Source organism: Patella vulgata, chromosome 1 (genome assembly GCF_932274485.2).
Source record: "Patella vulgata chromosome 1, xgPatVulg1.2, whole genome shotgun sequence".
Classification (NCBI taxonomy): domain Eukaryota; kingdom Metazoa; phylum Mollusca; class Gastropoda; family Patellidae; genus Patella; species Patella vulgata.
Window position 1 is genome coordinate 29,770,501 of NC_065879.2, and position 19,238 is coordinate 29,789,738.

General features: G+C 36.3%; 1 protein-coding gene across 2 annotated transcripts in view; it reads right to left on the bottom strand.

Moving 5' to 3' along the window:
- Positions 1 to 202: 202 nt before the first annotated feature.
- The window catches only part of LOC126826618 (alpha-1,3-mannosyl-glycoprotein 4-beta-N-acetylglucosaminyltransferase C), a 51,688-nt gene continuing 32,652 nt past the window's right edge, over positions 203 to 19,238 (bottom strand). For both annotated transcript variants that reach the window (XR_007682678.1, XM_050555962.2), the window contains 6 exons: positions 17,570 to 17,687; positions 14,941 to 15,108; positions 6,848 to 6,922; positions 6,345 to 6,464; positions 1,822 to 1,896; positions 203 to 392 (listed from right to left, as the gene is read on the bottom strand). The gene's annotated coding sequence lies outside the window, so the exon portion shown is untranslated. The remainder of the gene's footprint in view (positions 393 to 1,821; positions 1,897 to 6,344; positions 6,465 to 6,847; positions 6,923 to 14,940; positions 15,109 to 17,569; positions 17,688 to 19,238) is intronic.

Genomic DNA, 19,238 nt, shown 5'->3' on the forward strand with positions numbered 1-19,238 from the left:
CGGGTATTGAGAAAGTCGATGGAGAGATGGTTACATATTTTCATTTTTAATTGGAATTGTTGATGCAAAAAACATATCTGCAACACACTCCAACTTTGAAACAGGTGGTTTTCGAAACAATGGAGGCACTAGACTGACTAGAGATATTAAGCAGTGTGGAAATTACTGACAGGGATCAAACAATTTGAGTCTAACACCAATGTAATTTCCGTTTGGGTATTACTATTTTATTGCTAAAATACCAAAACAATATTATAATCACTTCCTCCTTAATCACGTTATCCATTTGTCAATCGGATATTGCACTTTTTCTAACGTTATTCACCAGTAAGTCTCAAATCAGTTTAACGAAGAACCAGTTTCTCAGCCATCGAATAAAGTCCATTGACACTCTGAAAGCAAATATAATGACAAAAACTATAAAATAGACAGTTTGTATATGACTTTTCGCTATAGGAAACCAAATTGTTGAAATTATAACTTAACTTCACATTCACCAGTTTTTTCAAGATAGAAAATGGAGATGTTTCACTCGGGCAACTAAAATATAGTTACTTACAAAATTATAGAAGCAATCAAATATATAAATAATAATTAACATGTCACTAGCGGATGACCCGGCGCTGCACGGGCTGAAAGTAGTATAACTCCGGAAGCGGTAGGCCAACGCCACCTAGCCTGTTTTATTCCCCGATTAGTGCTAATTGATAAGGCCAGCTGAATATTTCGTCATAGGTCACGAGATATAAACAGGGCTAGCGCTAATCCCAACCCTCTCCCTGGACCTAGCCCCAATGATCACCCTAACCCTAATCTACAATGGCACCAACAATCACGTGCACTAACTTTGTTAATAGTGCTAATTGATAAGGCCAGCTGAATATTTCGTCATAGGTCACGAGATATAAACAGGGCTAGCGCTAATCCCAAATTATAGAAGCAATCAAATATATAAATAATAATTAACATGTCACTAGCGGATGACCCGGCGCTGCACGGGCTGAAAGTAGTATAACTCCGGAAGCGGTAGGCCAACGCCACCTAGCCTGTTTTATTCCCCGATTAGTGCTAATTGATAAGGCCAGCTGAATATTTCGTCATAGGTCACGAGATATAAACAGGGCTAGCGCTAATCCCAACCCTCTCCCTGGACCTAGCCCCAATGATCACCCTAACCCTAATCTACAATGGCACCAACAATCACGTGCACTAACTTTGTTAATAGTGCTAATTGATAAGGCCAGCTGAATATTTCGTCATAGGTCACGAGATATAAACAGGGCTAGCGCTAATCCCAACCCTCTCCCTGGACCTAGCCCCAATGATCACCCTAACCCTAATCTACAATGGCACCAACAATCACGTGCACTAACTTTGTTAATAGTGCTAATTGATAAGGCCAGCTGAATATTTCGTCATAGGTCACGAGATATAAACAGGGCTAGCGCTAATCCCAACCCTTATTCACGAAAACTTAAACTAAGATACAATCGAAATTTTAAGAAATACTGCAATTCGATTGTCTGACCAGTAAAATCAATTTGCATATATCCAATGAGGTTGCAGTATTTCTTAAAATTTCGGTTGTAACTTAGTTTAAGTTTTCGTGAATAAGGGCCCTGTTTTAATACAATATACCAGTATGTCAATTTTCATATTCCATATGTGCAAGGAAATTGTGGGTGCTGTAAATTATATCTCGAATTTTGAATTGTTCAAATTGTTGTAAATTATATCTCGAATTCTGAATGAAGACGGGGTCTCAAATTGTTGTACATGTAGATTTAAACTCAAGCGACCGTAGTTGCTATCTAAAATTACCTCTGCTTGGTAGAGTTCATTCATTTCTTTACTATCTTTAAATTTCTTTGACATACCATGCTTATATTCTTCAATCTAAAATACCAAACAAAATTTATAGTATTAGGCATAGAACCAACTAAGAGGTTCAAATACCAGTTACTAAGAAGCCGAGCTGACAAATTGGACATAACTTGAATAATTCCTCAAAGGAGCTAAATCTTATTCTTTGGCACATAATATGGACGAAATGAGTCGAATATCACACAATTATTCTTATATTGTAAGTTTTTGATCAGTTATGTTTGGCGAAATACGTGAGTAGGCCAAACTGGATATCATTCTTTTGCGCCTGGTTATTCATGTCTATATAGGAAGTACAGTTTGATATTTCACTTCGGCACCGACGTTTTGCCTGGTTCACCAAGGCGCCTAATCACAAATGGCGTTCGAGAGCAAAGAAAAAACGACGTCGCAGACTGATTTTAAAATTTGCATTGTGTCTTTAAATAATGGATATCAAGAGGCAATATTAATTAAAAATGACCAATATATGATTTTATTGAATTTAATGCCAAAGATTAGGGATACTATTTAGATTTAGCTACTTTAAATTTGATCGGTGGGATCAAAGACTTTTAAGCTCCATCTATTTTAACGTGTAAATATTCAAATGTTTTTTGAACGAACGAATGAAATTCAGAATTTCTCGACATTCGAATACAATCGGAATGTTCTGGACCTCAATAAAGAACAATACAGAAAATATACAATTGTGGAATATCCACATTAAGTTAATATACATGTGTTAGCATTAGCATCATTACAAATCCCCCAAAATATCAATATTTATCATACAAAGAGAGAGACAAAGGAATCATTGGCTTGTCTTTAATTTTATATCCTTTTCAATTAATGGCGACGTAAGGGGTAGCGGGTGGTTCAAAGGAAAGACATTAAATACGTCTCGTTTACTTGATAAAAACACACAACGTCTCCATGCTAAATATAGCCGCCTTTTTCTTGGAAGTTTTGATAAATTGAGATCTCGGGGGAGTGAAATTTACTTTATAGAATTCAGGATTGATCACAACAAATGACTTTTATTCATTAGTTTAATGTCGTGTCACGTCTAGCGTCTAACTATAGTCAACTTGCCATTCCATAGTCCGATTCCTAGTGTTAAACTTCGTGGTTATCGACACTTCACCGGAATGTTCAAATCAATCATTTTTCGGTTACTTAAATCGGAACGTGGCGCGGCTATATTTATACGTGCGAGAAAATAATATGTTGACATAGGCTGCATTAGAAGAAGATGTCAACGATATTTGTCTCTTCAAGGTGATAAATTTGTTAATTATGAGCTAATAAAACTTGTTGTGTGTCGTAAAGAGTTCATGGGCAATCACCTATTTCAATTTCAGCCGCCAGCATTCCTAATTCTTTTTAGAAACATGACCTTGGAATCCAATTGAAAATTTAAAAGAACATGAATTCTCGAATCAAATACCCTTAAGATTATATAACTTTGCCAACTTGCGCGAGACGTAAAAGACATCCGGGTGGGGGTGAGGGCAAAGGTAACAATTATTAATTCTGGTGTTTTGGTATGGTGAATGCCACTAGCCTAACAATTAGACCTGAAGAGTGTTCAATGTTCCTGTACAATGAAGTTCCTCTTTCACCCCCTGTTAACGTTGCGGCAAACAGATTTCTTCTATGGTGTAATCGCTGAGATTACAAGTACCCAAATGAATTATATTAAATATTTTTCCAAAGAAACTCTTCAGAATTACTAAAAGCTAGTTTCGTGCTTAATCCATGTTTAGTTTGAAATTTACATTATTGATTTTGTTCTTGGGTAAAAAAAAATCATCACGTTTATTTCCATAAATGCCGTTTTTAAAAAACGAAATCAATGTATTTAATTGTGCTATTACATTCAAGTTGTATCAATAATATATACCATTACATTTCGTAGCAGGACACTGACGTTAAAGATGGTTGTTGATGTCTAAGAACGAATGCTGAAAATATGGATTCATCTCGATAAGAGCGTTTTTTGTTCAATAGCACCCAAGGCATTGCAAAAAGTAAAGATATGTTATAGATATGCATATCTACATATCATGGATAATTAAAAATTTGGTAGAATATGGTCTTGTTAATTAACGACAAGAACGGGGTGTTTCTTTTTATTAGAGATTTAAACATCACTGCTGCTAAATCGGAAACGGATATATAACATCCAACAGTTTGTCATATTTATGACAGATTTCAAGCATATGATGACCTAATTCTGGCACGAATAAAACATATTTCACTAACAGAAGAACACGATTCTGGAAAAGTAGACATAACAATCCACGTAATTGCATAACTTATACATGTTTTATAAATTTGTACAATTATTTTCCGGTTTGGGCCCCACATTGTCAATGATGTAGGACGGAAGGCCTGGCAAGCAACGTCTACATTGATGTGCCCGTCTAACAACCCTAGAGAGTTGGAATGGATATAACAGTAGGTCGTGGCACCACGTCATTTAATATCTACCAAATACATACGGTAAACATTTATTATTAATAAATAAAATAGAATGAGTTGTGTAAAATTTTCGTGAATCAGATTATTAATTATCTAAGTTTTACGGTAATCAAACTGCGATAAACAATGGACAAAGGCATGGCTAATGTACGAAAGCCCAGAAGGCTCATTCCAAATTCCAAATGCGAAATTCCAAATGCGAAATTCCAAATGCGAAATTCCAAATTCATGTCTTACCGATAAAATAGCAAATTCGCACCCCCCCCCCCCTCAATTAAAGGCCCAATACCACTCCTGTTGTAAATGAATATTATGTCCCAATCTTTATTCTAGTCAACAAATTGTACTATTTTACAATATTCCAATTAATTGATGATACAAATTTCATCTTAACACACCTAATTTAAAAAATTGGAAAAATTCAACTAAATGATTTGAAAAGCCTAACGTAAACCTTTTCAAATTTGACTTGGATTTTAAAATATTTTCGAACCCTCTGGACAAGTAAAATAGGGTGTAATGGATAATTTACACAACAGGTAGGACACATAAACATCTAATACTTAGAATAAGGCTATTATTTATTTTCTGGAACTGTCAAGCCAGCAAGAGTGTTATCGTCCCTTTAAACAAATTAGATATAAATTGTAATTTTACACAACTACATGTAATTACTTCTAGTTTACCTATCTGGGCCGGATAAATACCCGTTCCAAATTCCAGATTCCAGATTCCAAATTCGAAATGCGAAATTCCAAATTCCAAATTCCAAATCTGATCCGACCAATCGGATCAGGTTTTTGCTTTTGACTAATCAGTTAGAGTATAATAACAATATTCCAGTTCGGGTTTGCTTCGGCAGATGTGAACAGTTTGGGGCAAAGTTCCTCTGCAGTGAGCTACTCTGCTACTCGGTATCCTAGGACTGGCATTTTTTTTTTTTTTTTGCTACAGCTGCAAATTTGGAATCTGGAATTTGGAATCTGGAATTTGGAATCTGGAATTTGGAACCTCGAATTTGGAATGAGCCTTCTGGGCTTTCGTACTAATGCGTCTAACAGTCATTTAACCGAGCATCAGTGTTGACCGACAAGTCGCATAGAAGTCTCACGGGAAGGAAGGAGCACGGGAAGCGACTGGGTAGAAAGATGGTGACCCAGTCATGTGGAAGGTAGGTCATGTACGTTATTTGTAAATTTGAGGGACTGTGCCAGCCTTTTATTCAAGATATGCATTGCCAATTTAACTGCTAAATAAATAGAATATAATATTTTTTTCTAGAAATTATAGACCCACTACTTGCATCGCATGAAAGCGCCTGAAGTTCGCACAAACTGTTGCGACTCTCAATACTTCAAAAATGGATGGAGTTCGTAAACTATATTCCTACATTTGCAGTTTTTCTTGATTTTGAAATGTTTTTAACCATATAATTGTTAGGCCGTCAAAGTTCAGCTTGTCCGGGATCCCCCCCCCCCCTTTAAAATTATTCATGCTGAAAATATTAAAACGCATCATTATAGGTCCAGTTTGCAGTAACTCGTAGGACTAAAGCTTTAGCTGAGATTTGTCCATTACACATGCATTATGCAAGAGCTAAATCTGCCTATTGCAGGACTTTCTTTAGGCCTGAAATGTTTTCTAAAGTATTAATTAGACTGATCAAGGCCTTAATCAACTCTCGATGGCATCAGATTTCTCCGATATTAAATAGATTAGAATGGTTCAGCGATACTTTGATTTAATCAAATATGGAAGACTGAGACTTAGCTTCGATCAACCAGTACGGTGGTTGAAATTATTGCACACGTCTGTCAAACCTTCAAAGGATAATATCTTCGCTTGCAATAGAGTAATTTGAATGAAATTTTCAAATTATTCATTTTACATCATCTACTTTCGAACTATTATAGCAAGAATGGCTAGTTCTTTATCTAAATCTTACATAATGTATCTTTAAGTAACGTTTCAATTCATAACATGACTTTACGTACGTTATTTCTTTCAGAAACTGCACTAGGAGATCTGGATTTATTTTGGATGGATTCCGCACTGGACTCAGACATCTGCACGGGTTCTTTCTGGTAGACAACTTCTATCTGTGTACAAACGTCCTGGAAGTTTAATAGAATAAACCATGGCATGGTGTATTAAATTACCGATTGTTATTTTTCCTGTTACCGTCACTACAAAATTAAATATACTTTTCGAAATGACACACTTGGGCTATTATATTGGCTTTGTTATTACCACTTGATCAGCTTTCACAGGTTTTTAAAGTCACTCTACTAAATGGAACACTATTTCTGGCATTTCGTGCGTTTCTTCTTTTTGGACGAATTATTTTATTGACTTGTTTTCATTTAAGAAAACTCCCACGCTCACTAATTAAGATATCCTTCACATTAGACTTATAACTGAATTGGGTTAACTGTCACACAACATTAAAATTAAACAATAAAATTAATATCTTTAAGTATAGACTTATACCACTTACTTCTGTTGGGCGGTATATATTTTGATGATTATCATAGCTATGGCTCGAAATTTGCTGACAATTTTTCTTTTGCTTCTGAAAAACAAAACTTGGGTTATATATTACTTAAACTGGGACTTTTAAACTTATTTCATATATATATACTAAATCACCTGATCGCCATAAATAAAATCAAACCGACTAATTATGACTTAATACGAATCCAATGATATCTATTAACACAATTACTGACCAAAGCGAATATTGAATATTTGGTTTACATCCGTTTTGACCATATCGTCATGATTTACATTACATGACATGACCAGGCCCGGATCAAGGCGGAGGCTGACTAGGCTACATGCAGTAGACTCAATATTAAAGGGGCTCCCAAATTAATTCTAAAAATTCGTACCATAGATAAATGACTTGTGTTACGGTAGACTGTAACAAAAGGGGGGGGGGGGCATAACATCTTAAGGAACCAGTGGGCATACGCTGGAATGCCCCGCCCCTCCCCCTTCCGTCTTTTTCACTATTTCCACGTTTCCCGGTCGGTGCAGAAAAGTAAAGAAACCACATGTACTCCCATTCTATCGGGACTAGCATATTTTATTTCAATAAATCGGTTGCGCGTAGGGGTCTTTAGCAGTGGGAGGACACCGGAAGACCCGGAGAAAACCCACACGGTTGGACAGGCGACCCCTACTCCTTGTCACTTACAACCGGGGAATGGTATCCACACCAGTTGACTCAATGACAGGCCTTATGATACAAAGCGCAAGTGCTAACCATTCGTCCCCCCCACCACAGCAAACATAATATATTGGAGTGCATTCACTGCAGTCGGTCTCACAATTATTCATAGACGACAGATTGATGAGGTAAAACAAAAAAAGGCCAAAATAGACGGGGAAAAATCCCAAATACTTAAAGATACTTTCCAACAAAAGTTTTTATCGGGTGGTTATTTCCATTAGAAGTAAGGCAATTTTGGTATATATGGAAAGTAGAAACATCCAGTCTTACCATAAAATACTGGATCCCTGATAAACACCCATTGGGCGCATACAGGATAAAAATGTAAGGGTTTCCCTAACCGGCAACTCGACGATTAGGGATGTCGGCTCGAGTGACAGATAATATACGTGTTTTTATGTACTTTTTAATTGATTTTGAACTCCAGCAGTAACTAGGTTCCAAATGAATTGCGTATAATGGTTGATAAAATTAATGTCCATACACTCGTATGACCGTGTAATATATGCTGTGTAGCGCACTTTCGCGGTTGCTGGGCTGATTTGATAACTGTAACGTCTTGTCGTGTCATTCTTCGCAAAAAGACGTGTATGAAAACTAGCCTGTCCTCAGTCATATCAGTATCAGCCTGTCCTGTATATATTTTCTTAGAATATATCACCATTTGTTATTTACGATCCATAGGGAGTTTAATAAGTTGTAGTACCGGGTGACACAAAAAAAGCGTTCATCACCTAAACTTGAATAACGAAGAGGGGTCGTCAGGGACCTCCAGTGGTTCCAGCAGGATGGTGCCACCCCCCACACATCAAACGAAACATTGGCATGGCTACAACAGCGTTTCCATGACCGACTGATCAGCCGCAGGTGTCACCCGGAGTGGTCGCCGCATTCACCGGACTTGAACGCCCCAGATTTTTATCTGTGGGGATACCTTAAGGACAGGGTGTATGGCAACAACCCCCAGACTATACCTGATCTGAAGGCAGCAATCACAGCAGCAATAAAAGCGATCCCAGGGGAAGAATGTAGGAGGGTCATCGAGAACTTTGCCCGCCGGATCCAAATGTGCTTTGCAGCACCGGGGAGCTCATTTAGAGCACATTTTTTGAGCGCCAGTTAAACAAAGAGTTTTTGTGGTACAGACTTGAAACTTTGGAGTTGTCTGCTACATAGACTTAACCTAATGTAGCTGAATTTTTGTGTTAATCTAAATAAAATTTTGGAAGTTATTCGATTTTTATTGATGAACGTTTTTTTTTTGTGTCACCCTTGTATTTTTATTCACTTGTTGAAAATCTTCAAATTTGACCAGTCTGATTGTGATAGAATGGCCACAGCAACCATTAAGCCCGTCGTACACGAGCAAAGAAAACTTGACAAATTTCTTTGACGATCTCTTCGAATGTTCTTTGACCGTGTACGAAGCCAGCAATTTATTTGACGGCCTATCGTACACGGGCATAAGTTCCAAATCTTTGACACATTTATTTGACGAAAAGCTATGCATGCCAGCTTTTGTCAAATCTCATATGGCAAATGAGAATATGGCAAATTTCCTGTCGTACACGAGCAAATTTTCTTGTGTACGACGGGCTTTATTGTCAGACCAGAATTGTAATGAAATTTACATTATCTTTTAAATACACCCACTAATTTTGGGTTTCAGGTGTGTGTTTCAAATTTCCATTTGTCAAAGAAAATTTGCTCGTGTACGACGGGCTTTATTGTCAGACCAGAATTGTAATGAAATTTACATTATCTTTTAAATACACCCACTAATTTTGTGTTTCAGGTGTGTGTTTCAATAAGGCAGGCTTTTTGGCCACTGCAAATAGAAACTAGTACCCAGGAAATAATTATTTTAAATGATATAATGTTGAACTTATGAACCCTAAAAGTCAGACTCTTTTCTCTACAAACGGATAAATCTCAACTAAAATACTGCGAATTTTATTATTTAAATTTGAGCCAAGTATGTTCAACACGATACACTTTTGCTACCAAAGAGTTTTATATGCCCACTTTAATCACATTTCCCCAAATCCATATTTCTCAGTGGGAGCATGCCCCCGGACCCAATAGAAAGCTCGCAACTGCGGTGATCGGCTCATGGCTGCATCACTCGTATTAGTCGGTCTCGTTCTTTCTAACACCCCCCACCCCCTACCAACAAAATCGATACAGACGCCCTTGTATGGGATGTCATTCAAAATTTCATTCGACATGTATTTATTTGGCTTTGCCTTATATGCGCTGTCTTAATAGTAATAGGAGCTAGATCACAAGTAAAGAATAGCATTCACATTCGCCTGCATGTACTGGGCCAGACTGATGACAATCAGGTAAAATAGCTGCAGGCCAAAGGATATAATTTTAATCATTCAAACCTAAAAAACTTGATTTTCGAGGTCTTTGGTTGAAAAACAAAATGAAATAACTAAATTACTGTCCAATGTTATGGCTTATACACGGATTGCTAGAACGGTTTCCTTTGATTACGAAATCATATCAGACAAAAAAGATAGGTTGCCAGGCAACGAAACATACGCCCACACCAGCTAAGTCGTCCGGTTGTCAACAAGGGTTGTCGCATGTTTTTTCTTTTGTCAGTAATGAAATCATTTACAACACAGTAAAATCTGATTACGATTAATAACCCATTAAGTAATTATCAGAAATCATTAAAATTTGTTTCGATTGTTTGTCTCATGACCTTAAACACTGTGTATAAATTTATATTAACTTTAGCCTATAACGCGTCAACAAGATTTCTCAAGTCATCAAGGGCGATAACTCTGACAGTAATTATCGGAAATCATTGAAAAGCAATTGACGTCTTCGTCTCATAACCTTAAACCTGTGTATAACCTGTGTATAAATTTATAGTCAATCGGATATTAACTTTAGCCTCGAAGCTGTTCACAAGATTTTTCAAAGTAATTATCGAAACTCAACAGGCTTCATCATCTCTTCAATTTAACTTTAGCCTCTAGAGCGTCCACAAGATTTTTAAAGTGACCAAGGACAACAACTCTGGCGGACGGGGGCAAGGACAATATACAACTACATACGGGTTTAGCGTCTCGTCAGTGCACAATAATGTCATATGGCAATTTTGCGCGGGTGGGTGGGGTGGGAAATGAGATGGGCTACCCTGGGTCCAGGGGGTCACGGTGGTTAAGTGGGTAAGATGCTGGCACGCCCTGGAGGTCGGGTGTTCGATCCCTTCATTGGCCGAGAAAGTTCATTCACATTTTCCGGCGTAGTTCCCGTGGTTCCCCCTTGTCAGTGATGCAGGACGGCGGGCCTGACAAGGGCAGCTGTCTAGTCTTTAGGATGGGACGAAAAAACAAGGCCCCGTGTACACACTGGCGTGTACGTAAAAGATCCCTTTACAATGGAATTCGATGTAAGAGTAGACCTTAGTGCTGCCGTCCGAGAAAAATTTCACTCATAGCAAACTGTATGGCGTATTCCGTCTTCATTAGCCCAGTTCGGGACAGAACAGTAGGGCGTTAAACACCATTTCATTTCATTTCTTCTGGGTCCACACAGATACAGCATTGTAGCTCAAAATGAATGAATGAATGTATGAAGTTTAACGTCGTGACTGTCTGCACCTACCTGGCTAATGCAGACGGAACTCAAACGAAAACTTTCATCGATTCGTGTATTTATGTAATTAAAACATGGAGATCGTTCAGTCGTTTGATAGTTTGTCCAGACGGGGCTGTGATTCTTCCGACATGTGATAAATACTAAAGTTTAACTTCCCCAGTGTTTTCTTAAACACTTTAATTGAAAGGTTAGGTCACAGTTTCGTATTATTTGGGCTCTTGCCAGTAAATAATCGTGATTTAACCGTTCGCAATGAGCAGCACCATGCACGAGACAGGGTTTGCTTATTTCATATAACATGTAATGACACTTCTTCTGCACTAGCTATCGATCTATACTTTTTTTTCTGGGGTATCAACACATATTTCTAGTTAAACCAATGCTAAAGCTCATAAAGCGGGTTCATATATAACTTGATATGAAAAATGGTTTTCATCTGACCAACAAATAAAAATTAAAAATTAATTAAAATTAAAATTAAAATTATTTATTTATGCCAATTCAATATAGGACATATTCAATCTAACATTGGTTTGTTGAACTTACTATTGTACATGTTGCGTGTGCAGTGCGAAACTATATTTTCGTTAGCAATGGGTTTACTGTTAGCAACTAGTAACTTCTGCCAAACCCATCATCATCCAAGTCATACTTTTGACCAAATCTGAACGATAAAAAATACCACTGCGTAAAACGTAGTCTTCGCTATACTATAGTAAAATGAGCTAAACGTCTTTGACTTATTAACAAAATAAAATGTAGAATTGGATTCGTCTGATATTTTGTATGGTGTATGGACACTTGAAACTTGAAACCTGCATCATACCGTTGAACAGATGGAATAAAAAGAGACCTTTACTTGAAGATGTAAATTAACTAGACCAATCAGTTGTTTGACCTAAATGTAAATTTCGATTAAAGATGTCGCGCCTTTTTTACGATTAAGAGTGGTTTAGGTTAGTGACCTAAATACCGAAATTGTATTTTACTTCACTACATGACGAAGTTAGTAAGTAAGGAAATTGATTCGCCTACGACTACACCTACATACATGATAGAAATTATATTCTATTATACAGTAATTAGTTCCTATGAAAGATATCCCCGTTTTAGAAAATGCGAGGAAACAAGGGAAATGAAATGTAAACAATGTTAGCTTTAATCATAAAGAAATCATCCATCTATAAAGGGTAAAATCTTTCGCAATTCAAATTATTTTGTGTAGAGCGCATAAAAATAACTGAATGTGCCAGTATTCTAATCGTGGTTATCTCCCCTTTCCTATGACTATTTACCTTGAAATAATACACTCTGAATTTGAGTGGAATGTTTGACACCTGAATATGTACGGTCCAATAAAATGTTAAGCCGAAAAGCTACAGGTGTAATTGGTGACCGTGGCGCACATGGATTTGGTGATGCCCGGGGACAACTCCTTGAATATGCATACATCCAAGTACATGGCTTACTATTCTGTCCCACACGGTGCTGTGCACCACTGAGTGTTGTTGACTGACTTAATTAGATGTTTTTATTAAATTGTGTAATCAGCGAATTAATAACCGGGGACCACTTTTCTACTTGGATTTTTCCACTCGGGTGATTCACTTACTGATTAAGTCACCAATATAACTGAATATAATGTTCTCAGATGAGTCCAGATTTACTCTGGATTTCATCGATAGGCGTGCTCGTGTTTGGAGGCGTGTAAATGAGCGTCATGCGAACGTTAACGTCAGACAGCATGACAGATTCGGGCGTGGGTCTGTTATGGTGTGGGGTGGAATCACCATAACTGGCAGAACAGACTTGCATATTCTTTAAGGAAGGGTCACTGGTGTGTACTACCGTTACCGCATCCTTTCACCGATAGTTCTGCCCTTTGCTCAACGTGCAGGTCGACGTTTCATCTTTCAAGATGATAATGCCCGTGCCCACCGCGCTCGTGTCGTGAATGACTACCTCCAGCGTTACCATATTGTCAATATGCCTTGGCCAGCCATGAGTCCTGACCTTTCCCCTATAGAGCATGTCTGGGACATGATCGGGAGACGTGTTCGTCAACGTCAACCGACAACACTACAAGAATTGGCCGTGGCACTGCAAGAGGAGTGGGCCAGATTGTCCCAAATCGTGATTGGATAGTTGATCAGGAGCATGCCACGACGAATTGCTGAATGTCTGAGGATTGGTGGAGTAATTACTCATTATTAAGACAAAAATCAAAAACGTCCATTTTCACTTTTGACAGTGTATCTCTTTGCGAGTGAAATGGGGCCGTCAGATAAGCCGCCCATATGAACTGTTTATGTTCATGTGTAGGCACATACCTATATTTGATTAGAAATATTCATTTACTTAGATTCTGACCTGCCTTCCTATGCTCTTAGTTTTGGGACCTCATTTTTGTAGTGCTGGTTTTGGTCTATTATACGTCATCTTCTCCGGGGCATTCTATTGTGGAAGGTATGTAATCTCCTGATTTTCAATACCTTTCCATTGAAACTTCCAAATGTTTATATACAATGATCGAATCCTAAATACAGATGTGAGCAAGCACGGTCTGAATCCTGAAATATTTTTGATATAACCTATTTGGCACGAGGAACGTTCAAGTAACCAACCATGAAAAAAAAGGTGATAATCAGTTTGTGATCGTGGGCTAATAGTTCGGTTGTCCAGTTTTCCGCGGAACATTTCCAGTTACGAAACGTACTGTAGATATTTCTGCCACCTTCCCGCTACTATTGACAGCGTAGTGGTTTTTAATCCGAGAGCTATATCATAATCGTACAATATTACTATGTGTAAATTGCATTGGAAATTCGTGAAAGTTGTCGAAAGTGGTCTAACACGTGCGCTTTAGGTCATAGGATTTGTCATAGGAATAAAGTGGTGTGGTTTCCATTACAAGCTTGTAGGTAACACGGTATAATGTTGTCTGTCCAGTCTCTTGGATTCTCTCTTTTCTCGCAAGCGAATTATTGAATAAAACTGTTGCTAACAAAATGACCTAGCTTTTGTCGAGTGGAATTTAAACCCCATTTCTCCCTCTCAAGTCAAAATCATCCTTGATAACGACTAAATGGAATATATGAACTTTAAAAGAAGTCCAAACATATTCATCACCATATTTTAGTCCCAAAATGACCTAGCTTGTGTCCAGTGGACGTTAAACCCATTTTTTCTCTTTCTTTCGTTCAAGTCTAAATCACCCTTGCTAACGATTAAATGGAATATATTACATTTGTAAAGATGTCCATACATATACTTCATTTGGGGTATTGATAAACGGAACATTTTATTCCAATTTTTGGTGGTTTTAATTTATTTCTCCCGTTCTCATTATGCCTGTTCCGGTCATTATTATCTTATTATTTTGTTAGGAATAAGATTGCTAGTTATTGGTATCATTCAACTTTGGCCTCTCAATATTTGTATAAGTAGCCGCAGTGGTCCCACTAATCCCCAAATCAGTTATTGTCCGAATAACAGATCATCCAAATTTAATGCTAAAATAGATCATTTTTTGCGTATATTTCTGTTAAAAAATATTTTCCTTTCCCAGGTCGTCATCAATTAAATCGATCTACCATCTCACAGAAAAAAATTGGTCCAAATTAATGACACAATGTTTATCCCCCCCCCCCCCCTTTCCTTCCACGCACCCCACCTCACCCCGTGCATGGTGCTCTCGCGGACAAGCTGTTAACGGTGATGTTGAAATTAATTACCTTATGTGATTTAGTTAGGCGTTTTTTGCGGTTGTTGGCAGATGTTTTGTGATGGTAATGGTCATAATCAGAATCATCAGACATTGGTACCAAACCTTCCAGTTTCAGTTTCCTTATTCTTTTTTCTTCAGCTTCAGCTAGGGCTTTCTCCTTCTGGTCCAATGTTCTCTACAAGATTGAAAACCTTTATACAATCTACCTGTACATGTATTTATATTTTTGATCTCAAATACAGAATTTAAAGATATATTATGTAATAGCTTAATCTGCCTATTGTAAGTCTTTAATTTGGCTTCAAATGTTATATAAACTATTATTTAGACATTTTTTTATTTCAAGCCTATAATCAACTCTCTAGACCATGGGATTAGAACACCCATGGGAGTTAAAGATCTAACGATAAAATGGATAATCGGTTGTCACGTACCGTTATTACAATAATAAACAATATAATGCGCCACATCTTAAAACAGTCATAACTTCGCCCAGAATAAAGTAATATGAATAAAATTTTCAATATATTTATTTTTCATTATCTATTTTTGAACGGCTAGCTCTTTATCTAAATCTTACATAATGCATATTAATTAAATATTTAATTAGTGACTGGTAATTGCGAGTAGGGTCAACCCTACATGGGACTATAAAATTATATACTTGAATAAATTTACAATTATAGACTGATCTGTAATTTATATTGGATGTAATCATCTATTTGGAAATATATAAAGATTTATTTTGGTTGAACATGTATCTATTAAAATACAGTTATTGTATAGGCTAACTTTCTTGGGGGTTATCCGCTCAAAGAAGAAATTATTTTTCTTTCGAATTCCTTCTTATGAATTGAAGAGGAGAGATAATCGTGGTGAATTACATTATTCTGTATATATGTGTTTGGATTTATATTATATAATGCCCAATACGGGCTTACTCATAGACCGAGACTTCTATTCCTTGAAATGCTCTAAAATAGCTGATATAGTTCAATTCACATATTCCAGTAAAATGAAAATTCGAGATAAACTCCACGTATTTGGACAATTTTTGAAAACTACAGCCAGGAAAGTGAAATGGCACAATTGTATCATGTTTAGGAATTAAGTTGTAACTTAAAAGTAATTACCATTCAATTATAATGAATAACTTACTAGCTAGCAATTACAACTCGGTTCACAAAAAATTACCATTCAACACTAGTTGGTAATTACAATTCAATACAATACTAACATATAATTACCATTCAACATGTTCAATTCTAATATATAATCTACTACTTCTATACATGATATACTATTAATTACAATTCAACATACATGTACATGTATAGCTGATTTTATTGTGCCATTGCTAGTAATCAGCATTCAATACATGATTTAGTCTCACTTGCCCTACAATATGTGCTTTTGTAGTTAGTATTTATAGGGTACGTAGTAACGTGGGAATCTGTGGAAAAGGGTTTTAAACAATGTGTTGATTGTAAAGAAATAGATTGTGGATTCGTATCATGAAATAATAGGAACACAAAGCAAAGAAAAAGAGTTACAGACTAGTGGGTTTATTTTATACAGAATATTACACAAACTATTACCATACTATTTAATTTGATGAAAGTAAAAATGATTAAGAATATTTTATTACCCAATAATACATTCTATAGTAGATATCGCCTGTGTGATAAATTTCATAATCTACTTAGAAGATATCGCTTTACATGAATTTGATTGGTCAGTTGAAAAGGAACTACTTTTTTTTATTTTCAAAGAACAGTTCATTTATTATTAAAAGTAACTTTTTTATATTAAAAATGAACTATTATTATTCAATTGACCTTGATGGAAACACTGGGTCAATATAAAGGACTTTGCAATGGTTGAATTGCTGTCAAAAAATGATGTATCACTACGTCGTAATGTTCAGTAAAAGTGAAATCTACAGCAAAGAATTATATTTATCTATTTGTGCATGTAAGAAGGGATTGGGTGATACATAAAATCTCCTACTCGTCTTTTTTGATATCAAAAAAGACTGGTAGGAGATTCTTTATTTATTACCCAATAATACATTCTATAGTAGATATCGCTTGTGTGATAGTGTAATTTTAATATTCTGCGACGGGCCGTCCAGAATGGGTTCGTTGTCGCTTGGACTGTTTGGGTACACCCCTAATCATAAATGATAAATGAACAAATCGGGCCTTAATAGTCACTGACAAGCGCGTTTCTTTTGTCAATATCGTCCAAGGCATCATAAAATGTAAAAAGTTACGATCTGTTATAGATATACATATGCTGCGCATCATATTCAAAATTTAAATGATTTCATAAAAAAAAGTTGACAAACTTACGGATAAGTGAAAATGACAAAACAATTAGTAAGACCGAACAAATCGATTGATATAAAATATTAGTTAAATGGAGACTAATTTCTCCGAATTGTATCATTGATAATCGGAAGTTTGAAATACTAAATAAAAGTAAAACACAAATGGTGGAAATCATTTAACCAAATTCAGGTTGTGGTGTTAACAAATGATTTCTGTAACCAGTTTTGTTGAGTTTTGCTTAAGGGCTGAATTTAAGAAACTGTCCTAATTTTCGTATAATATAATTTAATTCATAAAACTTACATGATATTCCTCCTCTATTCGACGATGAAATCTTTCGTTCCATTCTCTGTCATTTAACCGGATAACATCCGATCCCATCAACCGAATCAACTCCTCTCGAAATTTGGAATGTTCCAACCTACATAACATCATAATATACATAATGAAGATTTCAAACCACCAAATCCACACAAATAACACAACGAAAAGCCTTATGCACGTTAATATATCACGTTGAGAAAGAAATATACAGTTTTCATTAGGGCGATACAAAGCAGTGCTTTGTTGTAAGTTTATTACGGTACAGATTATTATATTACAGAGAAGTTATCAAACATTAAGGTGAGAACAGGTACATACATATTACTGTAGTTATTATAAATAAGAACACAAATGTGAGTGGGTTACGGTATATAAGAACACAGGGAGGCACACATAAAATGCTTAGCGAAATATATACTAAGACGCAGTGAAAACGCACCACTGGAAATGAGGGATGACTTTTAGTCAGAATGTGTCCACCGTAGGCGTAGACGACGAGGCACGGTATCAAAACTGATGAACCCATGCCGTAGCAGTATGGAAAGCTTTCAGCTTGGGATCTTGCAGATGTTGCTGGATAATGTGCCGGTCTTGTCGAGGCGTTGTCACCTTAGACCTTAGACGTATACCAGTTTTTAATATCCAGTTGGTGCAGAAAAGCAGGACGTAAAACCCCATATCATGCAATCAATCATTTGTAAAACTCCGTTTCATTGCATTTAATTTCAGTTTCGTAAACGGTGTGAAACATTTTAGCTTATTTTAAAACGAAACTGCGGTAAAAAAAATAATAGATATTAAAAAGTCTCCTTGTAAACTTTTAACGGCCATACGGGAAATCAACTAAAATTTGATTCTATACCTTACAGCTGTATATACGAAACGAGACGGAATAATACAGAGTAACTACGGTATATGATTTAAAAAAAAAAGCCGGGGAAATGAGAAACAAATTCACCTGGTTTTATGCCAATGTGTCACAACAAGGATTGGGGTACGTATAAGAATGAACTGATAAATGTATTAGACGATACCAACAGTAAAATAAGAAATACCTAACTCACTGATAGATTAGATAGGTAAATCTGATTAGTTCCAGATGAATACATACAACATGGATTTGTTATATTAATAACATAATACAATACAAGAATTACAGATATTGTTATATTAACTACAAAACAGGTTATTGTTCAAAATACACGTCAACTCAGTACGGAAGACCATTAGGCTTAATCAAATGAAACATAAAATTTTCTGATTACGAGATATTCATAGTGTTTTGGGTTGGGTTTTTTTTTTAGTTTTTTTTGATTTGATTGACCATAATAGTTTCCGTAGCTTAGACATTATAGCGTAAGTTACGTGTATTTCCACTGAGAAACTAATCAATCGATTAAAGATACGCCCAGATTTTGAAAGAAGAGATAGACATAGGACAAACTAAAAAAATTATAATAAAATAAAAAGATTTTTCGTACAATCAGGGGCTATAATCCAGGAAGTTACGGTCCGATAGGCGCAAATATCGATACGAACCCAGGTCTTTGGGATATAAACATATATGTTAAGTTTCATCAAAATCGGATAAAAATTGTGACCTCTCTAGAGGATCTACTACCTTTGGCGTTACATAATTGTACACTAT